Below are 27,886 nucleotides of genomic sequence, written 5' to 3'. Positions count from 1 at the left end.
AATTGGTTTCTGTTGTATATACCCTTTCTTGGTTTTGTTGTATGAGATTCATAGGCAGCTTTTGAGCTGGGCTCCCCTTTACACATACCAAAAAATTCTGGCCTTTGTCTTCTGGCTCTGATCTTGTGTTCACTTTACTCTAGACCATGGGTAGGCAAACTAAGGCCTGGGGGCCGGATCAGGCCCAATTGCCTTCTAAATCCAGCCCGCAGACGGTCCGGGAATCAGTGTGTTTTACATGAGTAGAATGTGTGCTTTTATTTAAAATGTATCTCTGGGTTATTTGTGGGGCATAGGAATTCGTTCACTCCCCCCCCCCAAAAAAATATAGTCCGGCCCCCCCAAGGTCTGAGGGACAGTGGACCGGCCCCCTGCTGAAAAAGTTTGCTGACCCCTGCTCTAGACTCTGCCTTTTAGCCCAGATGGTTCTTCCCCCAGGTGCCCTCCCAGATCTCCTTCTCCAGCATCAAGAGATAATTCTAGCAGCAGCAGCAGCAGAGGCAAGCTCATGACCCAGGTCAGATCATTGGCAATACCACTGAGCAGCTGTTTTGCGGGAATAGGAGTGGTTCCCTCTCTTAAGCAGCTAACTGCTTCTGTTGCAATTTTCTTTTCTGATCCTACCTACGTGTGGGTGCAGCCCAAACACAACTTGGTTGGGGGAACAGCCCCAGGCATAGGCTCATGTACTGCCCTCATGGTGCAGCTCCATTTCCGTAACAGATGTTTAGGTCACCCCCCTTCAGTAAAACTATCAGCACAGCAGACAAAATCGCAGCAAAGGTGAGCACAATGCCAAACAGCAGCATAACAATTTGGGGTGGGAGGGAGGACTCAGCAGAGTGGGTAAAAACTCTATTAAATCAGGCCATTCATAGTCTATGGAGGAATGGCAGTACAATTAAAAATATCTTTCCCTGGTGCTGAAAAGTCAATACAGTTGGCATCAGGTGCTGGATTGCTCAGCTCCAGTTGCTCTTGGATGAAATAAGTTCTCTACATCCATTTCACTTTTGGAACAGAAACTGCTTTGATCATCCTGTAAGAATGACCTCTGCTGAGACAGAGACAGGAGGAGTGTGTGACTCCCTTGATTCCCTCTAATCTCTCAGCAGCTTTTGACACCATTGGTGGTGGTCTCCTTCTGGATAGTTGTTGGAGACGGGTGTTTGAAAGTGTCCCAATCCTAATTTCTATTGCTGATTCTAGAATGCATGAAATCACTCCGGGAGGCTATCTGGAGTTGTGGACTGAAGGTATCACTGATATGTGGATGATCCCTTTATCTGCTTTTCATCAAATCCAGATAAAGCTGAGGGTCCAGCTGCAGGAATCTACAGGATGAAACTCCGTCTAGATAAGACTGAGATAACTGTTTAACGTGCGGTTCTTCTGCCCAGCTGAGTGTTGTTCAGCCTGTTGTGGAGGGCACAGAACTTTGGAGGCGTTCTTGGGTCCAGCACTGTTGTTGGAAGTACAAGTGGCCTCAATATCTCTCAGGGCTTTTTATCAGCTTATGGACATAGATGGCACATCAGTCTATCTGGACTTAGCAAGTTAATCATGCTCTGGTAGCAGGCAAGCCACCTTGGTACCAAACACTGGGTGCCCGGGGTGTGCTGATATCACCACGGCATGTGCGAATGATGTCAGCATGTCTGCGGCATGTTGTTGGCACTTGCACGTTGCAGGGCCATGCTGACACAGTGCCCCCTATGGGGTGCCGAGTGGAACTGGGGGGGCTGGCCCCTTCATTTACAATTTGTGGGTGCCTGGGCACTCAGGGCCCCACATAGTTGGCACTAAGAAATCTTATCTGGATTTCTGCAATGTGTTATATATGGAACTGTGTTTGAAAGCAGCCTGGAAACTTGAGCTGGTCCCAAAAAAAGGGGGCAGCAAGATTTGAATGGCGATGATAAACAAACAGGGAGCTACAATGGAAAAGAGCCTGCCTCCAATCATCACTCCTCTAACTTCAAATGGTGGAGGAACCAAGCAAGAGACCCCAAATATGTGTGTGTATTCAGTGACAATCACAAGGATCTTCCCCACCAAGTTGTTGCCCTTCTTTATATGGGGCAATTAGGTGGGAAATTCCCATGTAATTGGCCTGACTTGCAGCTATAACACAGCTTTGTGGGAGCACAGCAGCTCCTGTGCATATGACTGATTAGGAAGGGGAGCTATTCATCCTTGCATTCGACATCTCACCTGGTGCAGGTGAGTGAATGAGCTAGTAGAGAAAGGATGAATTTCTCCATCGCTTCTCTGCTGTTTGGTTTCCATGCTGGCTGTCCTTCTTCTCTACCAACCTATCTGTTGGAAGCCCTTTTAAAACAAAACCAACCAACCAACCAACCTACTAAGAGGATAGCATGTGAAGTTTCCATGCTAGCTGGCTTAGAAGGCTAGTAAATTTTTAAAAATTACAGACCCCCTCTTTGCTGCTGTAATCCATTATATTGCTTGGGTGTTACAGTTCAGCAGAATTCTGCAGGAAACTTTGGGGAGTGGGGAAGCAAGATTTCACTGTGGCCTTCTTACTCATTATTATAAATTGTTACATGAGAATGAAATTTAAATTTTCCAGAAAGGAACATCTAGAAACTAATCTTTATTTTCAGCCTAGTTATAGATCAATGGCATACCCAGCTGCTTTCACTCAGGATCACATTCCTGACTCTTGACTGCCAAAAAGGTTCACTTAAGTCGCATGGATAAGTACTCAGGAGCAACCTGGTTTATTTCGTTATTTCCCCCCATGTTGTACTTCCTCGCAACAGTCTTTTAAATGTGGAAGCCATTCCTCGCCGCCCCCCCAACAAGTTGTGCAGAGTAAAATACATGTGGCTTTAAAAAAATCATTTTTTTTTTTTGACAGGGATCATAATCTGACTCTGTCTATGGAGCTGTGAGGGTAATGTGTGTGTGTGTGTGTGTGTGTGTGTGTGTGTGTGGGATGCATTTAGCAGGCCTTTTGAAATGCTGCTATTCTCCCTCTTTCTGAATCTGTGGACGTTGACATGTCAAGATGACTGCAGGCTGTGAATTTTCAAAGGCCTTTCAAGCAAGGAGACCACCCTGACTGTTCTGCTCATGCTGCTGTGGTTGTTAGAAAGAACTTTCCAAGTATTTGAACTGCAGAGGCTTTAAAGTAATTAAGGAGGGCTTGTTCAGGAAGCAGCTTATAAGCAAACTTTTCAGCCCAAGAGCTTTTTGGTCACTGACAAGGGCGGGGGCGGCAGGGGAGACACATGTAGAAAAGGTGCCTTTAAAAGACTGTAATGAATATATTTGTGCTATTCTGGTAGCTTTCTGCTTTTGTTTTTCTCCCAGTAAGTCAGTCATCTGTGCCCTTCCTAACAATATTCAGAATTCCTGGCGTTCCTTAATTGGTTTTCAGAGCACTGAGCTATTCAACCAAAGGTTTTCAGCAGTGCGACTAAATAAGTCACTCGGCTTTTTGCTTAGCAACAAGTGGCAAAATGGAGGACGGGCCTTAAGGCCCGAGGGACTCAATGGCAAAATGGGAGAGTCACCTTGGACCTTTGGAGGCCTCCAGTGCCCAGTTACATATGTAGAAGCTGGAGTAGGAAGGTGCAGCATTTAAGCCATATTAATTCCTCCAGCACAGAGAATGACAGACTTGGGGAAGTGATGGGCAGGGCATTGGGTTTTATCTCAATGGCTGTGGGTCATTTGTTTTCTGGGGGAAGAGTTGCAGCTTGCTGGTAGAGCAGGATCTGCCCTACATGCAGAAGGCAACTACGTAGTTCTAGCATACAGGTGTCCGCTCCCAGTTTGACCTTTAGAAGTTTATCCCTTCAGAGTTGCTGTCATCTTGCTCTCACAAGATCTGTGCTGGCTGTTGATTTGTTACTAGGCAAATCCAAGGTGCTGCTGTTGGGATATAAAGGCCTCAACTGCTTTGGTTGAAGGACCACCTCACCCCATAAGTACCCACTCACAGAATCATAAAATTGTAGAGTTGGGAGGGACCCCAAAGTCCAAACCCCAGCAATTCAGGAATCCTGCCCACAGCCGTCCCTGGGTGGGCTTGAACCACCAACCTTCTGGTTAACCCATTGTGCAACCAGCCCTACTCAACTGCCTAGATCTTCAGAACTGGCATCTTTACAATTGCCACATAATGTTTGTTCCACACTTGCAATAAACCCGTTCTTTAGCGTGGCATGGCAGCCCCTGCACTCTGGAACTGTATTGTTTTCAATTCCCACTAAAGTCCTTTTCCTTCCAGCAGGCCTAACTAGGCATGCAATTTTAGCAAATAATTTTGACATGTGATCTTAAAAATTACTGTTTTTATTTTATAGCTTATTTTTTTTAATCTAACTTGTGCTTAAGTTTTAAATAAAAATAAAAATAAAAATACAGTGGTACCTTGGGTTATGTACTTAATTCGTTTCAGAGGTCCGTTCTTAATCTGAAACTTCTTAACCTGAAGCACCACTTTAGCTAATGGGGCCTCCTGCTGCTGCCGCGCCTGTTCTCATCCTGAAGCAAAGTTCTTACCCTGAGGTACTATTTCTGGGTTTGTGGAGTCTGTAACCTGAAGCGTATGTAACCTGAAGCGTATGTAACCTGAGGTACCACTGTAAATATTTTAGAATGTTTATTGCAAACTGGTTAAAGGTCTTTTGTTCTATTAAGCAGCATATACATTTTGTTAAATAAATAAATATACTGAGAATATTTCCCATGGTTCACTAGATGAAGGATAAGGATTAGGGGCCATAGCTCAGTGGTGGAAATCATGGAGAGCTGCTGCCAGTTGGTGCATGCAACACTGGGCTTGATGGACCAGCAATCTGATTCAGGATAAGGCAGCTTCCTATAGCCCCATAAAAGGGAGGAAGGTGAAGCTCATGATCATAGAAAAGTGAGATTTTAAATGATGTGGGCTGTGTGTTCAAAATACTGCCTGGCGTCCTCTTTTTGTTCAGAAACAAGCCACAAAAGTGAACCAAATATTTGTCACTGTTGAGGACCCCCACTCCCTGACATCTGCTCTTGGACTAGAAACTGAAGCTGCTGCTGTGATATATGGGTTTGCAATGCAGTTCTACAAGCCCAAGATAATATGAAGCTGCCATTCAATAACCAGCTGTTCAATACAGCACTGAATGCCTAATGGAAAACAAAGCTGCAAACCAGGTCCTGCCATCTACAGCACAGGAAGAGAAATATAGCAAAGGCTATAAAGCATTCTGCAAATTCAAGGTTCTCTGTAATGAATAAGCTGTACAGTAATAGTAGGAAGACAGAATAAGAAAGATGGCAAAGACATTGAGGGAATCAAGGACTTTTATTTATTTATTATATTTTATTTCTTTTATTTTTTGTCGCTCTTTCAAAAAGAAAAACACAACTTTTTTTTTTAAAAAAAGAATTTCTTTCTCTTTTGCATTAATGAGCAAACATTCTATAATAGAGGAATATTGAATATACTTCTAATTAAATAATTCACGGCTTTCTGGTAGCAAGAATTTTGTTCCGTGAGATACATGCAGTTTCAGATGAAGCAGGTGCACCTGCACAAAATTCATTTTTTAAAAATGCATTTGTAGGAAGATTGCCCTCATGTGGCATTTACTGGCAGTTTCTTTGCTGGTTAGAAACTGGTCACAATTTACAAGGGGGTCACCAAATTTTCATGAAAATGCCTGAGATGAAAGTGGAGGTTTGGGGAAAAAGAGCCCAATTGTTGCTGTAAGCTATTGGGTCACCAAGATAAATCAGAGTGAGGGCAACATCACCAAGACAAAACAGAGGGAGGACAACGTTTCCTAGCGTTTTGAAGGGTTGAACAATTTCACCCCACATTGCATGGGCTACCCTGAATATTCAGCAAAATCAGAGAAATGGATTTCAGGCATATGGTGTATAGGTAATTTTTAAATGAAATACAGTACTCAAATCATTCCTCTTCAGCTAGGCAACTGATGAAGTTCTATGATACTGCCACCTACAATTTTTAAAAACAGAGAGTAATACTGCATAAGGGGTGGGGAGAGAGAAACTGGGTATTCACAAAGTGTTTTCTCTCCAGTGGGTTATCCCAGAACATGCCAATGAGGAAATAATTATCAAGCATAGCACCAGTGCCAAAGCATGCAGCTTTAGATGGCTTTCCATTTTGCCTCCCTAGTAAACAAGGGAGAAGTGTGAAGGACACAAAAAAGAGGGGGGGAATACCTCTAGGGATCAAAGTTTAATTAAATGCAACAAAAAATCTACGTTTTGAATCTATGAGTAAGAAACCAATCGATCCATCATATCATTAAATGTATTCAGCCCTATCATGTATTTGAAGTTTGACGTATGTTTGCAGACAAAGGCATAACAGCATAATGATATCCCTTATGAGTATGTGTTCAATAAATGTTCGCCTTTAAAAAAGAAAAAAATCACTGAGTACACACCCGAATGAAATGTGCTCCACATGCATATAATAGGCGTGCTTTAAAAAGAAGTGAAATTCCTTAAGGTTGCAGCTCAATGCACTGAGTAAGACTTGCTTCAAGTAGTCTTGCGTGGTGAAGTGAAAACTTGCAGATCTGCATCTTAGAGCAAGTTCAGAGAGGTGTCTCTCTGCCCCTGCTCACGTGAGTTTGCTCTCTCCACTTCCTTAAAATTGACTCTGGGTGGCTGCTTCATGCAGTCCTAAGGCTATAGCTACTGAGTGGGTGAGAACCAAGAGAAGTGTGAGTTGTGGTTTTGTTTTTTTTTAAGTGGTTAATCTTAGCTCCTGGAATTTAGGGACTTTCCAGTGCTTGTGTGTCTGAGTCTCAGCATTGTTACTCAAAATCCATGCCAAGAATAATCACTGCTGACTGTGGGAGACGGGAGAAAAGTCACCGGGCAGAGTTGCTTGTCATATGAAATTTGCTACATTGCAATGGTTGATTTATTTGCTGTTTTTGCAAGCAACGGGTGGTATGGACCTTTGGTAGGAGACAGACATCAAACAGGGCCATAGGAAATATTCTTCACAGTGTGGTTCAGTATAGGAGGGCCCCCAAGTTATATGCTACATTTTGCACAGCAATGATGCAACCATTTATTACTTTTTTAACATGGACAATGTATGCAGAGATTTACAAAGTAACCTAAGTTGAAGACAGGAGTCTGCCCACTAGGACATTGCAATCTAAATTTTGACAGGGAATGAGGGGGCAGGAGGACAGAGGCAAGGGTAAATGATACAAAGTCAGGGGGGAAGAAAGACAAAGGACCCCTGGACGGTTAAGTCCAGTCAAAGGTGACTATGGGATGCAGCGCTCATCTCCACTTTCAAGCCTAGGGAGCTGGCATTTGTCCACAGACAGCTTTCCGGGTCATGTGGCCAACATGACTAAACCGCTTCTGGCGCAACAAAACACTGTGACGGAAACCAGAGCGCACAGAAACACCATTTACCTTCCCGCCGCAGCGGTACCTATTTATCTACTTGCACTATTGTGCTTTTGAATGGCTAGATTGGCAGGAGGTGGGACAGAGCGATGGCAGCTCACTCTGTCTCAGGGATTCGAACTGCTGACCTTCCGATCGGCAAGCCCAAGGGGCTCAGTGGTTTAGACCACAGCAGCACCCGCGTCCCTTATTGTACAAAATCAAGCATAGGTTAGCTTGTTTGAGAGGATGTATTTTGAAGCCATGACTATATAGGATGCATTAGTTATGATATAAACCTTTCATACATTTTTATAGAAATAAACTTTAAAAAGAAATGGTTCAGGTACATTATGCTTTCATTCATTCTCATCCAATGATTCTTAAGCCATCTGTGTCGGAGCTAAGGGTCTGTGAGGGCTTGGAAACAGTATGAGTGGACAGCTTTGGGCTGTTTGTAATGAAACAGTCCATATAATTAAATCTGCTAGTAGTGCTGGTGGAGCACAGGAGTTTCAGTTATGCCATATGTCTACATGTTAGCTTAACCGTCAAATGAAATAATATTGTTCCAGCATTTATTTATTTTTTTAAAAGTTAGAGTGTATACAAATCTCTGAGCTGGGGTGGGATAATGACTGAGAAAAATGGTAATTTCCACCAAATAAGGGGGGGGGGGACTTGCATACTTACTGAGGATATTGGTATACAGCATATAGAAACAGGAATGGCATTTGGGAATGAATAACATCAAGGTTGTAGAATCTACTTTGGCGGGGGGGGGGGTCCTAGAAGTCCAACATTCAAAGCTTAGAAAGAAGGCTGAACATAAACTTAGAATTAAGGGACAGGACATTTCTTCATGCATCACACAGTCCAGGAGCTTCTCCTCAGTACTAGCCCCAAGCTTACAGTTCTTTCACATGAAACTTCACTTCCGTTTACACCCAAAGCTTTCTTTGGAATCACCCAGATAGTTGTTTAATGTAGATAGTAAGCTTCCCATACCTCCATAAATTCTCTGCTGTCCTCCTCCGAATCACTGCCTTCTGGCACTTCCCCCTCCCTCAATCTGAATTGTCTCATACCTTTCCTCTATTTTGGAGTATCTCTGGCATGAGAAACTCTAGTGCCACCAATACCCATTCCACAGAGTCAGTCCAGAAGCCACTGAGAGACTGATCTGTTGTACTCTCCCTGTCCTCCCCGTCATCCATTGAGGTAACCATGGCTGATTCAGTCCCAAAACCTAGGCCTGAACCCAGACTAGCAAACCCCACTTAGGATTTTTATGTTAGTCATTTACAGAGTGAAAGGAAATAAATCCATTTATTTTAATTATTAAGCCTTTGGGAGCGTGTTTTTCCGTTTGTTTTTTTAAGAAAAAGATGAAAAATAAATCAGAACAACGTGGAAATAACCACATTTTTAAAAAGCCAATAACACATCATTAATAACTCTTCAGGAGCACCTATTGCCTCTCCTTTTAATTTTCTTGATAAACACATGATTTAACATATAGATCATTAGACACATAATTAACTGCATCTCCAGGACATATTATTTTCAGCCCTTGAAGTATTGAGGCTGCTTTTTCCCCTTCAGTACTTCAAAGTTGGGAGGTGCAAAGACTAACACCTAGCAATTGTGGAAGTTCAATGCAAACAAGAAGAGAGACAAGCTGCTGGCATTTTAAAATACAAAAACATCTGATGAATCATTTCAGCAACAGCAAAATGCATTAGCCTTCTATTACCATTTTCTTTTTGCAATTTGCACACATGCCAGTGTGGGTTTTTTAAAAGAAAAAAATCCTACTATTATTCTTCCATATGGTAAATTACTGTCACTGAAAATCTTATACTTTTAAAATTACAACATTTTTGGATAGATTTACTAGTGACAGAATAAATTATCTTTGTTGCAAGGGGAATGGGAATATTGTTCCTAGAGGCACCGCAAGCATTTTATTTAACAATTGTACCAGCTGGAAACAAATTATTGCCTTTATTTTAAAGAACAATTCTGAAATCTAGTGCATTAATTTCAGTTGGAAACCAAGGTTTTGGCAGAGCTGTTTCTAGACTATTTTGTGTCTGGTGCTCTCTCTATCTCGTTTCCTATACTGTATGAGACAAAAAAAAATTGATCAAAATACCTCACAGAATGGAGAGACAACAGCAGGGCTTCTGGTGGGCAGTGTGTCTGGTCCCACGTCCATCACCCACGTTGGTTGTATGAATACTGGACAGGACCCTAGTGACAAGGTGACCATGAGCCCTGCCTTGCAGCAGTCCTCTATTTGAAGGGATATCTATATTAATTTATTCAATTTAGAATAATTGAATAGAATGAAATAATAAAAAGCAAGGTGTAGCTGCTAGTTTCCTCATCAGTTGTTGGGGGGGGGGGGGACACAAAGGGGCTTCTTTCCATATTGCCTTAGCTGGGTGTGTCAGGTAATGGCCTGGCTTTTCAGATGTTGGCTGAGTGACTTTGCAGGCTGGCCCAAAGGCCGAATGTGCCAGAGGTATGGAGAATGCCTTTGGCCTTGTCTCTTCTGTACTGTGTGAATGTGAAAAATGCAAGGAGAGCTAAGAAGTGCAAAGGAATGCAAAGACGAAAGAAGTGAGAATGAGAAAAGGTTAATACAAGAACACAACTTAACTCTTCAATATCTTCCCATTTAACCATCGTATTGTCATAGGAATGGATGACATCTGTGAGTCCCTTCCAGGCCTGTGAGGTTTAGGATTTAGTAAAAGAAGCTGCCTTAGACATTCAGCTAAAGTAAACACTATATTTACATGACTTAAAGGTTACCATAGCAACAACTAAGTGGTGGTGCTCTCCAGGAAGAGGGAGGTGGGCCTTTTCCTACCTCACCCACCTGGATACCACATTCTCCTAGGGAGGAGAACCATAGGCCAGGGATGGGACTGTCTGTGGATGAATTCTGCATGATACTGAAAGTAGACACAACGGGTTGAATCGCTTTGGGGCAGCAAACTTCCTTAGAAACCTAACAGGGAGCAAGACCCATTGAAGTATTAATGCTGTGAGCCCTTCCAACCCAAGCTCAGGTTTTATATATGTGTAAATAAAATTATATATCTGAAAGACACTGCAGTTTCAATTGACCTTCATTCCAAAAAAACCAGCATCCTGCATAGATGCTGGAAACTCTGGTCTCGAAGACTGAGGTGAGCACAAAAATAAGCTTTGTCAAGAACACTGGGCTGAAAGGCTGAGAAGCATAGAAGAAATTTGAACCTTCTTCATATATCTTCCCTTTGATGGGAATGGCCAAGGAAAAGAATACATTTGAAACAAGAGGGGAGGGGTATTCCTGTTACCGAGGGATTTCACGGCCTCAAAGCAAAAGAAAATAGTTAGGTCCCTGGTTTTGCCAAGTGGCCAAATCTTTCAATTCACTGTTTGTTCAGGGCTGATGCTAGATAGTGTCCATTTATGTTCCCCTAATGAGAGTGGATGGCTATGAAGCCTGTGAGATCAAAAACAATGCACTTTGGACTAGTTTCTAACCTTCATTTTTAATATAAGCTTAATACAAACCTTTCAACTCATGTACTAGATGCATTCAGGATGAACGTGCAACCACACAGAAACAGTTTAAATTAATGGATTATGTAATAGTAGCTGAGATGGCTCCACATCTCCCACCTCTTTAGTAATGCCACAAGGAACACGGCATATGCTAAAGCCAGTAAGTGACTTCCCCTGATATTCACTGCTATCTGACATAAACTCAATTATTCTCTTTACTAAATTCTATTAAATAAAACAGATGACTTCAGATGACCTTAATTTATGAAAATTAAATTCCTTCCATCGGGCAATTATTATACATAGGAAGAAGGAAGCAGTAAACTGCTGTGATTACTTTTTGATGATCCTCGATGAAGAGGTCAGCCTTTTAATTTTTTCACAAGCAAGCTCATGATTAATCCAAACCCAGCATATATACAAGAGAAATACAGACAGGGCCATTGAAGCATCTGCTACCAACTGGCTATGTCCTGACTGTTAATTGTGCAGTTATTTTAATAGGATGGAAAATCCCCAGGCAAGGTTAATGTTTGGAGGAGCTGGGGGCTTCACAGCCCATTTACAGGTGGAGCAAGAATCCCATTAATTCTTCTAGATAGCAGGTAGACATTAGAGCAGAAACCTGGAGGATACCAATATCTATATAGATCTCCATTTGGATTTTAATGCCAGAGCAGATGATGCATTATGTCATCATGTCAGCACCTGACCAACTGAGGCTAGATTTCTAGATGAAAGTCAAGGAGGAGGTCAGGTGAGCCAAAGCTCAGAACGAGCTCAGGCTTGTAGGAGAGGTAGAAGAAGAAGTTTATTCTGCTATGTTTGAAGGAAGAGGAAGAACAAGCAAGTAGTAGGTCCTCTGCATGGAGAAGACAGAAAAATGCTATTGGGTGACAGAGAGGAGAAACTGCTCAACACCTAAATGAGCAAAAATGCATAACCAATGATAATTACATAACATGCTATCACAATTGAAAAGCCACTGTCTCTTTGATATTAGGTTTACAAAACCTCTTAACTGGCGAGTATAGTCTTTCACAGCATTTCCTATATTATATTCAGAACTGTAATAGCCATTTCCTTTTATATATGTGGGAATAATTTTCAAAGCGCCATCTGAACATAAACCCCAGACCATTGTTTTTGAATGCAAGGAAAAGCACATCAGAACATAACAAATCTGCACAATAAAGAAAAGACTTGCCTGACTATTAGAAGTTATATATTTTGGACTCATCTAAAACAACTAAATTACAAATGCAGCAAGTAACCTAAATCAAGAATTGCATACAAATTTCACCTTGTTGACTCAAGAGAAAATCCATTTGCAATGATATATAGACACATGAGGGAACTATTGTTTTGGATAAAATTAATGCCAGAAGAGAGGGAAGAAGGCCCAACGTGTAAACGGGTTTAACCATGAACACAGTGAAGACAAGAAGGCTTTATAACATCCCACAGTGGAAAAATAGCAACTGTTTTTGAACCATACAATGGTGCACCACCAATATGTTAAAAGTATTGTTTTATACCCTAGGCAGAGAAGGCAAGTGCCAGTGAATCCATACAGTCAACGTTGTTATTGTTTATAATGAAAGTCTGGCATATGGACTTTCCAAACAATGACTCAGGATAGCTTCACAGGGAAGTAGAGAGAAGAAGGGGCCTAGTTCTTCCTCTTCTCTGCACTTCTCCTCGTTGTCTGAAAGAGAACATTCAGCTGGGGTGAGATGCAAAATGTGTATTTCAGCCAATGTGGAAAATAATAGGCAATAAAAAGTGTCAGGTCCTTGTGCACGTTAAAAGCAGCATGTGACTTTCTTTTAAGGTCCCAGGTGGAGACCCTTGAAACTTGCAACTCCCAACTTATTTCAACTGCTGTTTCGTAAACCTTTTACTTCCCCTGAGAGAGAAGTTTCCATTTTCCTGATTTGTTCTCAAGGCACTTTATAAATTATTTTGAATTTTGGTAGGCACAAGATTTTGAGCTTACCTTATCGTTGTGAGATGGCTGAGGGTGGTAGTATGTGTGTCTATTTCTCATTTGCTCTGCAGTCTCCCTGACTGGCTGTGCTTCCTGTTCTGAAAAGACTCCAGGGGAGGAGTCAGCTCATTAGGCACCTGGCGTGCAGGTCACAGGTGATGAGATGATTTATAGGATGAAAGGAAGGAGACTCTCCCAACCTTCTTCCCCAGCTACCTCAAAAGGAAAGGAAGCAGAACAAAACCCCTGCATGCTCCCATGAAAATGTCCCCAAAATGTCCTTTTGTTTCATACTTTTCAAATGCAATTTCTTCTTTCACTAATTGATGAAGATGCATCCAGGAGGCACACACAAGAAGCAGATAGTGGGGGAGAATTGGCTTCATTTCACGACCCTCCATGAGCCTTCAAGATAGGACAGGATATTAAAAAAATATTTTCCTTATGGTGCTTGTTCATGGCAGCCAGTCATAGAATATTCTGAAACCCCTCCAGAACTGTCAGGCCCAAAAGGAAAACTAGCCTTGCCAAAACATAATTCCATCCCCAGGAGCATAGGGGAAAGTTGCCTCATGCTGGTTATTACTTGGAAAGGCTATTGAATTCTTGCTTTCCAAGAGGGGATTACATACTTTTGGCTTCTGCGTGTACTGTACAATAAAGAGGAGCCATAAATCATACCTTGCTAAACTCACACAGGCTTTGATGCCTTCAGGTTGCCAAGTTTGTCTTACTATGAAGCCAGCTGGCTTATAGGCCAAAGTAACAGCTTAAAAAAAGGATGCTGATAACTGCAAAAGAGCTAGAGCAGCAATATTCCCCCTCTGAAGTCTGAAGGAATAGTTCCCTTCAACACTGTCATATCTGTTCTTCCCCAGCACTTGAATAAGATCAATGAACCAATTGAAGCGGCTTGAAGGATAGTAGCCAACAGGCTAGGCCCCTTTGACTGTAGTGTATTTATATCCCTACAGAGCGCACTGTCACTGTCTGGTATGCCTATAGGACAGGAGGATGAATGATCTGCTATGTATTTGCTTTGGAACAAAGTATGTTTTAGAAGGCAAATAGAGAGATAAGTGATGGATCCAGATATAATAAAGGTCTGGTGGCTGCCGAGTCCTTCGTTTTTAGCAATTGCAAAGGTTGGCACTAATTTTTAACCTTATTTCTGCCCCTGGTTCCATGAGATTTCCTCTTAGCATCCTTGTTCTTCCATGGAAGATACAATTTGCATATCTAGCTGTATTCTAGGGGTTGAGCCTGCTAACTTAGATATGAATATACTATACGACTGTAGTTTCCAGATCACCATGTTTGACATGTCACCAGATGCATGTGCTTCTGTTGTTTCTATGAAATCCCTAAGGGATGAACTTCTCCTACACTAAGCAAGGAGGACATTCAACAGTCTTAACAACTTTCACCACAGCTTAAATACATCTGGCTTATATATCTTAAAGCAGCCTTTGCCAGCCTATGTTTTGTAGCTCAAAAGGTCCGGAAGACACCGGGGGGGGGGGGGAGCTGTCTTAGAGCATGTTATGTACACAATAATTTTTGAGGTAACTGTAGGCCCTCATTAAAAAATATGGTATAAAATGGACTTGTGAAAAAACCACTGCTGTTTTTCTAGAAAAAGAGGTGCTGGAACTCACCATGAATGCCTCCCTTGTTCTCTTATAAGGGCAATGGTGTCCACCTGTGAGATGCCGGAACTGAGTTCTGATGAGTTCCAGCTGGAAAAAAATCCCTGGAAAAGACCATTTTGTGATTATGGTTGCAAGCTGTCAGGCAAAATGTCCTGTATAACTCTTATTTTGAAATGTCTCTTTCAGGACATAGAAACTTATATGGATGCACCTTTTTGTGCTAAAACAGACAGGAGTCACTTGTGAATATATTCCAGCCTTTAGGTGAATATGCTCTTTCTGGTTGTATGATATTAGCCATTTTTTGAAGGGGTCCACAAAATCTGGTCAACAAAATCCATTGTGACAATAATCAAACTAACTTAATATATATAAGAAAATACAAGTAAATTAACCCAGTAAGTTTATGGTGAGGTGGGTGTTCTTGAAGTTTTGGATTAGTAAGTACAATGATAATATGTAACCCTATGTGGTTTTCAATTAATTGGAATGTTTTATTTGCAACTTGTGCTAATGGTATATTGTAAACTTTATATATATATATATATATATATATATATATATATATATATATATCACACACACACACACACACACACACACCCTATAAGTTAGCAACCACATGCTTTTAACAAACATTCAGTGCATTATTTCAGATAAAATACTCTAATGTAATGCCTGAACAAAGCAGTAAAAGAACGAATTTTTCATTCATGTGTAGTATAATTGACTCTCTAGCTTTTATTTGGCCAGTCAAGCAGCTGAGGTCCCATCGTGACACTCAGTCATTTGTGTACAAGTGGTCATTTGTCCCCTCCATGAATAATAAATCATGTGGGTTTTTATGGACAGAGGTCACTCTACATGCTGGCTGTAGTTCCTAACATGTGCCGGCTGAATGGGACATCAACGGTGAGGAGCGGTGACAGGAACCATCAGGGAACCACTCCCAGCTGATTAAAAATAATTTCCATGCGAGCTAATATTGTTCCTAAAACTCTTTGTGGAAACAGCATTTGACTGGTGAAAAAAATTGTCCTGAAAATAAGATCCTGAAAAATCCATTGGCTTTACTGATAACTTCTTAGAGGTCTGGGAGTTCCCTTCCCTCCCCATATCAGCAAATCTGGATTGTAATAAGAAATATTGATTTGTGTATTCATATGTGTCAGATATTTGGTTGCATTCAGAGTAGCAGTCTTGTCACATTTCACTTCATCTTGTCTTGCCCCTCAGTGTCAAGAGTTTCCATCGTCACAAGAATCTAGACATGCATAGATCCTTTCTGAAAGGAGCAGTCTTGGGTTGGTAAGGGCTATTTCTTATAATAATTTTACACGTGCCCCTTTGACTTGATACACATACACTGTGCATTTCAGGGAGGCAGTGGGAGGCAGCAAGGAATTTCCCTTAAGCAATTATCCTTGTTCTTGCATCACGCAAAGGTGTTTGCCACTGTAAAAGGAAACCATTGTATTGAGGAGGATTGGTTTCAAGGTGAGATACTTAGAGGTTCACAAATTCTCAGATGATATGGATGCCTTCCATGCTATTGTAGACATTTCAGTTACTGCCCACCATTCATTCTAATCCTCCTTCTCCTATTTGCTCCACATATTGTTTTACCCCCTGTGCTCAAAATAGCTGTCTGTCTACAGTTGGTATATGGCAACCAATCATAACCCAAAGGAAGCTCCCAGTTACGTTTCAAAATTTTCTTGCTTCCAAGAATGGCTTGAAATTTATCACACATTTTGATCTGTAGTAATGCATTGGTGTTTGTTGGTCTGGACAACATACTAAATGCAACCATAGTTCCTCCTTACTGCATGGAATTCATATTCGTACCTTTGAAAACACGTATCTGGAAATACATTAACTCAGGCAGGCCCCACTGGAAACAGCATTCCATAGGCAGGAGGCCTCAACCAAAAAGTCCCTCTACCTTGTTGCTACCCTCCAAATGTCTCTTTTGGTGGGCACCTGGAGGAAGGCCTCAGATGACCGTAGTATCTGAGCATGTCATTGTTGAGAAAAGCATCCCATTAGGTAATGAGGTCCTAGATCATATGGGGCCTTGTGGGTGAAACTCAGCACTTTGAATTGGGTGTAGAAATGTGTGGGAAACCAGTGTGACTGTGCCAGTACTGCTTTTATATGGTCAGACTGCTGAGTCAGACTGCTTAGTTCCTGTCTGTTGCATTTTTAGTTATTTATAAGATTTATTAACTGCTCTTCACCATGAAGTCCCAGGATACTTCCCAGTTACGAAACCCGGGAAGGGGGGGGGACCATTAGTATTATAAAACAAGTGGAATTGAACAGTGTAAATTCAGCAAGAGGTAGCTCCCATAAAGCAAAATACCAGAGTAAAGTGATGTATTTACAAATACAAAGAACGGTGGACTGCTGTATATTGATAGTTTCATACATCTGTTTGACCCACTGTAAAAAGTTAGCTTTGTCAGTGTCTTAGCAAAAATTCTTAATTGACTGGGTTTGCCTGAGTTCCCAGTAAACCTTGCAACACATGCAGCAGGACTTACTTCTGGTGAATTATTACTTTGGGAAGAATTGCCCATTGCCTGCCTGCCTCTCTCTCTGTCTCTCTGTTCCTGAGCTTGTTTCATTTCATTACATTCCAGCTAGACTAGGGGTAGTCAACCTTTTTATAACTACCGCCCACTAATGCATCTTTATTGATGGTAAAATTTCCTTACCGCCCACCAGTGCTCAATGGAAGGAGGATTCAGCTTGTGCCGTAGAACCCCCTACCGCCCACCTAGAATACTGAAATGCCCACTAGTGGGTGGTAGGGACCAGGCTGACAGCCCCTGAGCTAGACCAATCAGAATGCATTTAGAGGTCACGGCATCAGAATCTTCCTATGAAAGCCGAAGCTGCCAGCATGAATACGCTCTACTTTTTCCTGCTAGATTGTGTGAAAGGCTCTCAGGGCATACTGTCCAACCTGCGTCTTTTTGCTTCTTTAGAGTTTGGTACAGCTGGTTCTGCTGGCTTCCCCCAGCCCTGGTATATATATCCTGTTCAGGAAGTCTAGAAAGTGGCAATGCCTAATCCCCACCAGGGAGCATAAAACTTCTGGGCCAGAATCTAGATGCTGTCACCAAAAGCCAAAAAACTGAGCTTTCATATATCTTGATTGGGGGTGGGGAGAATTAAGCAGAATTAACAGTTGCATTTCCTGTCAAGAACCTGGAAACTAAATACCTAGGCTGTTGTGTTCATGGTAAATGTGTCTTGTGGCGTTTGTGGTAAATGTGACTGGTGTTGTAGTTGCAAAACTTTTATCCCCTCAGATATACCTTTGCCAATCCTATTTGTTATGAAGCCTAAAATGCAATGTTAGCAGATTAATGGCAACGTCTGTACAGCAACAGTGTATGATCATGGCTATGAATTAACTGGCCTGACAGATGTGTAAAACATGACTTGGGTTATGTAGATTCTCTCTCTCTCTCTCTCTCTGTGTGTGTGTGTGTTGGTTCCGGTTACTCTGTCTGAAGAATCAGGTCATCTTGTGACACAAACTGGCACTGATACTGTTCCTTAATAATCCAGAAGGCAAGGACAGAATGGCTTCCCTCTGACTCCCAAGCAAAACTAATCACTTCCACTGTTGTTTTCTCAAGTTGACAGCGCCGCTCTCCTCTTCCAGATCACTAGGCTGATTTCAGAAAATATGTATGTGTGTGTGTTCCTTTTACAACTTCCAGCCAAAAACGACCTCATGCAGATACTTTGGAAGGAGGGGGTAGGAGGGAGGGTGTTCTCTAGGCTTAGTCCACTGCGGTTCTGCTTTCTGAACATCTTCTACAACTGAACATCTTCTCAGTCTGGTTCATTGATTCCATTCTTGAATCATGAACGGGTGCAGGGTAATTCACAATTGCTTTTTAAAGTGGCAAACTTGGAGGGGGCGAGCGGGTGGGCTTCGTATCTATTTCAGTTTGGCCGAAAGTATTCTTCATGAAAGCATTCTGGATTTGGTGTGTGCCCATGTGAAAAAACCCTTAGAGCTTTTTACTTATGAGGGTTTTTTTTAAAAAAAGTCCCTTTCACAATTCATACCATGCATGAATTTTAATTCAGAAGAGAGATCTTATGTACAGTGCAACTGCTATATATTTTTATTTTTTCTTAAATGCCATTTTGCATCTTCTGTTATGTAATATTCCATCGTGTGTGGAAAATCCCTTAAAGGGACCATTTTTAACTAGGCTCAGCTACTTGAATTACATCATGGTTACACTAGCAAAACAAGGAACAAATAAATTCAAATCTGAACAGGGCATGATTAGGATTTTTTTAAAAAATTAATAAAAATAAAGAGATAAGACATAATACTTTCCCTATTTTGATTGGCTGAGTTCTGTGTTGCTATTTCTCCTTGTACATTGCCTATATTAAATTATTGGATAAATAATGAATGCTATTCATCGTCTTCTTACTGTGAAAAAAGTATAAGACTCTTACCAGACATACAATGATATTATTTTACCATCCTCTGCCCCTTTCCTTGTCTGGGGTATTCAAACCATTTCTGCTTCAATGTGTGTAAGCTTAATATTTTTCAATGGGAGGAATGTACAAATTATCTCACCGGTAGCTGCATTCTTGAATTATTTGAAACCTGATGTCTTTTTGACCATCTCGGTCACAATGAATGTTCTGAATGTTGAAAAACACCCAAGGTGAGACACACATACCACTGTGATTTATGGAAGCACCAGATAGGTGATACAGTTCATTGCCTGTCCAGACTGTCAAAGAAATCTAGACCAAAAGCCCTGATGTGTTAGTGACATTGTATCCTAAAGCTTCCCACCCTAACCCCTGGAGGATGGAGGAAGGCGAGGGAAATGTTAAAGAATAGCAGGCATGATGGGGGAGAAAAGTCAAATGACCCTGAAAGGGCATTAGGAGAAATGGGGTGGGTGGGTGTTGGGCTGAAATAGTGAGAGACAAACAAAAATGTCATCCAGAATACATGTTTATGAAAGCAGATCCAGCTAGCTGTCTTCTCTCATACTATCACCTATGATATTCAAACATGTTTCTATGATTCTAGCTTTATCTATTGGGAATGCTTTGAGAACCTTTCCAGCAAAATAGCAATGTTTACAATTTGCTGATAAGAGGGGATCGTTTAATGCATCTTGCAATGCTATCCTTCAAGGCTGCTCATATTAAGCATTTTACTGGATAAACACGCAATGATCTACACAGAGGTTGCATGCTCAGTTGCACACAGAAGCACTAGTTCTAATAATAATAATAATAATAATAATAATAATAATAATAATAATAATAGAAAAAGCTTTTGAATAAATACCCTGAGTTCAGTTAGTTTAGGATTTAGTTGGTATTTTCTATGCATTATGGGAGCTGGGCCATAAAGAAGGCTGATTGCTGAAGAATTGATGCTTTTGAATTATGGTGCTGGAGGAGACTCAAGAGTCCCATGGACTGCAAGATCAAACCTCTCCATTCTTAAGGAAATCAGCCCTGAGTGCTCACTGGAAGGACAGATCCTGAAGCTGAGGCTCCAATACTTTGGCCACCTCATGAGAAGAGAAGACTCCCTGGAAAAGACGCTAATGCTGGGAAACGAGATGGTTGGACAGTGTTTTCGAAGCTATTCACCGCATAATTTTTATTGTTTTTAAATCATAACAAACAAGAAAATAAAACAATTTACACCTTGTTGTCTCAGATTTCTTTCTATAAGACTTCCTTCAGCTTCCCCTGAAATCATCCATACCCTAATTTAACAAATTCACACAAATCCTAGCTTATATTGACATTATTTTCTCTTTCCTTCTTTTTCTCTTTAGACAATATTCCAACCTTTTCACAGAGCTTTTTTAAACCCGGCTAGCGTTATCTGACCTTCACTTATATTTTCCAGATATTCCACAAATTTCCCCCAGTCCTCAATGAACCTTTGGTCTTTTAAATATCTAATTTTCCCCGTCAATCTGTCCATCTCCGCGTATTCTAGTAGTTTTGCTCTCCATTCCTCAAGCGTCGGTATGTTCTGTTGTTTCCAATTTTGAGCCAATAAGACCCTTGCAGCCGTTGTTGCATATTGGAAGAATTTACTGTCATTGTTCTTTATATCACTTCCTGCTAGGCCTAACAGAAAAGCCTCCGGCTTTTTCCCAAAGTTATATCTTAATATACTTTTCATTTCATTATATACACTTTCCCAAAAGCCTTTGACCTTTCTGCAGTCCCACCACATATGGAAGAAGGATCCCTCTTTTTCCCTGCATTTCCAGCATTTATTGCAAGTTTTATATATTTTTACTAATTTTGCAGGTGTTATATACCAACGGTAGAACATCTTCATGAGGTTCTCTTTTAACGTTATGCAAGCTGTAAATTTAAGGTTTTTTTTCCAGAGTTTCTCCCATTCTTCATAATATATATTATGGCCGATGTCCCTTGCCCAATGAATCATCACAGACTTCACTTCCTCATCTATCAGGTTATACTCTAATAGCATATTATACGTTTTAGAAAGAATTTTGTAGTCATTGTTTATTATTTCAGTCTGGAATTTAGATTCTTTATCCGCGTATCCTCTCTCTTTAACGTCTTGTCTAAACATTTCGTTTATTTGGAAATAGTGTAACCAATCATAGACTTTTCCTTTAACCTGGTCATATGGTTTCAATTTCCATGTCCCCCCTACTTTTGTTAACAATTGTTCATAAGTTATCCAGTCACCTCTCATGTTTACTTTTTTCACGCTCATAACTTCCAATGGGGATAGCCAGTGTGGTACTTTAGGTTCTAGTAGAAATCTATTCCTCTCCCAAACTTCCAATAGAGGGCCTTTAAAAATATGTGTTGCGAAACCCTTGTGCTTCCTCTTCCCCTGCCATAAGTACGCATGCCATCCTGTTTTTCCTCTTCCCCTGCCATAAGTACGCATGCCATCCTGTTTTCGAAGCTATTAACATGGGTTTGACCAAACTGCGGGAGGCAGTGGAAGACAGGAGTGCCTGGCATGCTCTGGTCCATGGGGTCATGAAGAGCTGGACATGACTAAACAACAAATACTCCATTTTTAATTTATTTATTTTTACATTGCTAACCAACCTGGGAGCTTCTGGGATTACACAATAAATATTTATTTGCTTTAGGCAAACTCCCTAGGCAGTTTACCTAATACAAACACAGTAAATCCTTAAACTACAACAACATGTGAACAAATAAATAATCATGAAATGCAGATGATGAATAAAGGAGGTCAGGGTGGATCACACCAATACAAAGACCAACAAAATAAAAATCCTTCAATAACATACAGTAAAATCCTCAAATTAACCCATCATTGCAAACTTAATCCAGGAACATCTTATTGAGTTTGTAGAGTGTTCACTACATGGACAGTGTTCCAAGTGGGAAACCATTGTAGAGATTTCTTGTATTCCACTTATTCCAAAATAGGCAAATAAATACTTATTTTAGTTAAAGGTAGAAAGTTTGAGACACTACAGAGTCTGTAATATAATGCTGTTTGTTTATGCTAGCCTCTGTCCAGAGAAAATTAGTTGCATCTAACTCCCATCGAAAGCAGTAGGACATATTCGTTGCAATTAATCCCAAAGCTGTCAAGAGCAGATAAGGACAACTTTCTCTGGATCACCAACATGTTGGCCATTGCCCAGCTAAAGCTAGTTTGGACTAAGTCCTATGAAAAGGAAATGGGACTCCACTTAATCGCAATCAACTTTTTCTGAATAGCGGCTACCCTTTAGAGTTGGGCTTCTGAGTGTCCCAAATAAGATGATGACAAACTTTACCAGCAACACAGAGTAACTGAAAGTCATGATCCAAAAAGCACAAGATTTCAGTCCTCTTAAAAGCCAAAGGTGCTTTAAAGAGGTTCAATATTTTCTTAATTTGCACAGACATTTTGGGAAAATGTGCTTTGCAAGCAGAAGATCCAAGGTTCAATTTCTGGCATCTCCAGATTGAGAAAGCCTCCTGTTTGAAACTATGAAAAAACCATTGCCAGTCAGTCCATGTAGACCAGGAGCAGATAAGCATTTTTCAGCCAGGACATCACATTCTTTTGTGGGCAGCCCTAGGGGTGGGGTGGGGGGCTTGCCAGCAGGTGGGTGGGACCAGAGGTAACAACAGGCAGAAGAACTGAAACAACTCTTACCTTCACTCAGTAGGTTACATTCCTGCCATGTAAGTCAGACGTTTCTACAGATATCTATCCAAGCAAGAAGCAGTATCTCAGTTCCAGTTAACATGCTAGGAAAAGCACTCAAGTAATGTGTGGAGGGATGTGGCCTGGGGAGACTCCCATGAGCTGGATACAGCCTAGTGGGGCTCTTTCAGCCCCCAGGATGGAGGTTACCTACCCCCCCAATGCAGACAACACTGAGCCAGATGGACCAGGAATCTGACTGTTTAAGATGCCTTGCTATGTTAGGAACCATAATATGTTGTTAAATTAGATCACAATCCACCCCATTCATATGGTTCTTTCCTAGGCAAAGGAGGAACCATTGATGAAGGAGAGGATGACAAATTAAGCACACATTGAATTTTAATTAGTTTTTTTTTATTATATTAGAGTTGTCATCTCTGTAACACTTTAAGCATGCAACCAATAATCCAAGGGTCTTCATGTGCATCCATTCTATATAAAAGTTAGATGTTAGCAACAAAGGTTGCAATGTTGTCTTTTCGTAGGCATACTAACTTTCTACAAGGAGAGAATTTAATTATATGGAGAATCATTCCCTTGCAGTCTGCAGTGGTTTGTCAATCTGCTGTTGACGAACAGGTCCCCCCCCCCCCAATCTGCCGCTTGTGAGAACTAGGTTTCAGAGAGGAACTTGTTTACATGAACTTGCTAACTCCTGGTGGTGAAACCACATGCTTACTTATTAAGAGATGCTTTCCTAGTCCCTCTGCAGCCTGGTGCTGACCTGCAAAGTTACAGATTAGGAAGTCCAGTATGCAGTAGTGATGTTATGCATCCTGTTTTATCTCCACGGAAGAAGAATGGAAATGTTTGAAATGGCCCCCAACACACTATAACATGTGTACATGTTGCCTGCTTAAAACACAGCTCTGTCATTCTTTTCCTCCGTTAGGATCAAAGCTGGTTTAGCATCAAAATGCAGCATTTCATAAGCAACAACAGGATAGCTACCAAGTAGATATGGACTGTGGCTAATGCCATGTGTACACTGCTTCCCAAACCAGCACACTGCCTGCAGAGTAAATGGGAATGTGTACACAGCCTTTTGGCATACTAAAAATATTTTGCCAGCTAAAATTGAGTGCTTCTATGGCCCCTCCCAGTGAGCTCATCTAGATTTCCATTTGTTCTGTGATTTCTAGCCAGAGGTACAAACCCTACTGTTTATTGCTGAATTGGAACAAATGGTAAGACACAAAAAAACACACCTCTTGGACCCATGCATAGAAATCATGGGAGAAATGGAAGTGTGGATGAGCCCTAAGAATAAGTCACAAGCTATAGATTTCAATGAACCCGTCCAAATTAGTAGCAGTTAGGCGCCACTGAAATCAGTGTGTAATGTTACTGATTCTTAACTTAGCAGTGCAACATTATACGTCTAGGCAGAAACAAGTCAAACACTCCCAGGTAGTTACAGTCCCCATGTGTAGGTCTGTAGCCCAAGTTGCATTGATTTCTATGGGAACAAAGCATAACGAATTTGCTCTGGATCCAACACTACATGAATGAAGAAGAGCCTAAACATTTTTGTACTGACTAAGCGCTTGCATACCTGCTGTCTTTGGAGTTTAAAAAAACCCAAATGAAACTCAGAATAAGTGAACTACAGGACTGAGGCCATGGGCTTTTAGTTTACAAATTGGTATTGGGCCAAACTGTTAAACTATTTTGCTGCTGCATTTTCCAGTTAAATATGCTTTTGGCTAGAGATTTGAAGAGCAGGGAAACTCTGTTGTTTAATGATTCCTCCTTTGATGTTTATAGCTTCGAGTTGCTGTTTTGTTGTGAGGTGTTAATAATTGATTTGGTTTTTTTGTTTTTTGTATTTCATTGACCGTCGGCTGCTTTAGGAGTCACTGAGTGGTAAGGAAACTGTATAATGGCAGAAATAATAAATAATAATAATAATAATAATAATAATAATAATAATGGCAACAACATATACTTCCATGGCCTTAAAATGCAAATAATACCTTATCACACCCGTACGTAAGAACCACACTGGGACAGACCAAAGTCCAGCATTCCCAAATGTCTCTGGGAAGCCAAGCATGGCACTTAGAAGTGGTTTACTGCTTGAGCAATGTGCCACTGCCTACCTCATCTGAAAAAAAACAAAACAAAAAAATCTATCTTTTTTATTATTGTTATTATTATTATCATCATCATCACCACTATTGGTTTAACATGGTGATAATCCAAATGAAGGATTGTGGATGGCATCCAGTGGTGACTCTCTGCTGACAGTAGGACTCCATCAGCAGAACAAGCGGAGAGCAATTTTTGGCAATCACGCCCTGTAGCATCCCATGCCCCAACTCCTAAATCTTTTTCTGGAGGGTCAGCTACCCTCTGGAAGAGATTTGAAGGCACACAGGGCACTGCAGGGAGGAGAGGGGACCACTGAAATCCGCTTCTAATAAAGTTGTTGAGGTTTTCTTTTCTTTTTTTGCAAATTCAAGACGTGTAAAGGGTAAAGGGACCCCTGACCATTAGGTCTAGTTGCAGACGACTCTGGAGTTGCAGCGCTCATCTCGCTTTATTGGCCGAGGGAGCCGGAGTACAGCTTCCAGGTCATGTGGCCAGCATGACTAAGCCACTTCTGGCGAACCAGAGCAGCGCACAGAAACGCCATTTACCTTCCCGCTGGAGCAGTACCTATTTATCTACTTGCACTTTGACGTGCTTTTGAACTGCTAGGTTGGCAGGAGCAGGGACTGAGCAACAGGAGCTCACTCCGTCACAGGGATTCGAACCACCAACCTTTTGATCAGCAAGCCCTAGGCTCTGTGGTTTAGACCACAGCGCCAAGACGTGTACTGCAACCCTATTCTAACCCTCTTCTGCTGACAGATTCCTTCCGCAGGAAGTGGCATCATTGGGTGCCACCACTTATCTGTTTTGTTATCTCTGTCCTTTGTAGATGGTTGTGTTTGGGGAAAGGAATTTCTGGAAGATTTGACTCTTCTGAAAAGGAATAGCTATTCATCATTTTTAAAAAGAAAACTGGTGAGCCTCTTCCACCCTACATGTTTATAATCCCTACTAGTGGTATGTGACCTGCATCCTTTGGGAAGGTTCTGCTGCTTACCAACCAACTTTTGCTGCATTCATTCTGTATTTAGACCTTTTGAGCCTTCTCCTCAAATTCCTGAAATGACACAATTTTAAGAAGTTAATTAGCTTGGCTAATGTAAAAATCTGTGCACTCATGATTTAATAAAGCAGGGAGAAATGTCAGTGCGGCTTAAAGGGGTGAAAGATGCACTGAACTTGGGTTCTCATGCTATCCACCTCCCCCCCCCCCATCATGGGTAAGAATTCCAATATATATTTAAGATGCTACTCGATACAGTGATTGCATTTAAGGCATAAATTAGTTCATTATTAATATGCAGTCGTTCGCAAAGTTGTACCATGTTTTCAGCACCTAATAAACCAAGCACAGAAAAAGCTAAGAGCTTCTTTTGAGAAACAAATTTCTTAGAGATTAAGGAACACAATTTTCTCGCGCATGCATTAACATTTTAAGAGTGTAATCATGCAAAAGCAAATTTTCTGCATACATAAAAACCTCATGCTTAATAATCTTTACACACTGCCTCAAGAGCTATTTTCAGATTAATTTAGGAAATATCACTGAAGTGCTAGACAGACTGCAGTGATATGCTCTCCCCTTTTGAGTACGGTTCATCTTCACTAATAAAACCTTCATCAAAGTGCATTGTCTTAATCTTTAAAAACAAACTCAGCTTAATTCGAATCGTCTAATTGCAATAAAAAACTGGAGCTTTTCTCTCTGGATGCCCTTCTCACCTGATTATATGGGGAAAGCCTCCTAAACACCAGACCTTTGAAGTATAGGTTCTTATTTTTCTTCCATCAATCAAACAAGATGTACTTTGTTACGCTGTTGTAGAATTCCGAAACTGCTATGATCTTCACAATGCAACAGGCAACAACCCTCCAGCCCAAAGTTTTAAGCACTTCTAAAGCAGAAGAACTAATATCTCTGCTGGAGACAGCTACTGCCAGTCAGAATAAGCAACACAGGGCTAGGAGAACAAATAGTCTGACTTGGTATTCGGCAGCTTCAGCTATAGCATAACTTCCACTTGATGGTTCCCGCCACCCGAAAAACAGAAAAAAGGCCATTGATTTATTTCTAGTACTTTCTTCATGAAAATACCATGGCAGTAAAAAATCATTAGTGAGAATGTAACTCAGATACTCACTAAAACAGATAACCTTTTTTGAAGGTTCAACACAATTAAGTATAATAAAAACCATGGTGGTAATTCATGATTCTCATGGCAGGGAGAGTGTACATATGCAGTAGGTCTGGACGATACCTGGTTTTTAACATTGTGATATATCACCAGCTAAACATTGTGATATACTGATATATCACAATATCTGATATAAGGATGGAGGTATGTACAGGCACTGGCTTTTCCTACACACACACCATGATTCCTGATGTATTGCCAGGTCAAAAATTATAAAAACAGTATCACGGTTCAATATCACTTCAATCCAGTTTGGGACGATATATTGTTATATCGCCCAGTCTTAAAATGCAGTGAGGTTCCAGGTTTGTATTTCTAAAAAGCAACCACCCATTAGCACCACATGCTCAGCCATGTTTAAACTACTCTTGACTGTGTGTAACATAGCTTCCTCCCTGCATATCTAGTAATATGAGGGAATTAACCTGTTCAGACCTATTACAGTTTAGAGTAAATATTCAGGTTAGACAAGGGGAGATATTAGTGTTTGGGAGACGTGAAATTAAAAAACTCACACAATACACACAAACACTCGTATGAGCCTACTTCGTTCTCCATAACTGATCTCCCCACCCCATTAAAGCACTATAAAAGCTCATGTTTGGGCCTAGAAGCCCTCTAAATTTACATAGCACATCAGAATTCTTAGAATCAATTGGAAGGGACCACGTGGATCATCTAGTCCAACTCCCTGCAGTGCAGGAATCTTTCA

The 27,886-nt window shown here is 41.0% G+C and overlaps 1 long non-coding RNA gene across 1 annotated transcript in view; it reads right to left on the bottom strand.

Moving 5' to 3' along the window:
• Positions 1-27,886, bottom strand: part of LOC309348358 — a 104,484-nt gene that overhangs the window by 46,099 nt on the left and 30,499 nt on the right. The window contains exons 3-5 of the long non-coding RNA XR_014159343.1: positions 25,977-26,036; positions 24,859-24,989; positions 22,829-24,757 (exon numbers count right to left, since the gene is read on the bottom strand). This is a non-coding gene — a long non-coding RNA (uncharacterized lncRNA). The remainder of the gene's footprint in view (positions 1-22,828; positions 24,758-24,858; positions 24,990-25,976; positions 26,037-27,886) is intronic.

This window comes from Podarcis erhardii (assembly GCF_964252035.2).
Source record: "Podarcis erhardii genome assembly, chromosome: 8".
NCBI lineage: Eukaryota > Metazoa > Chordata > Lepidosauria > Squamata > Lacertidae > Podarcis > Podarcis erhardii.
Note: the sequence above shows the minus strand (reverse complement) of the source record. Positions and strands in the feature narration are given on the sequence as shown.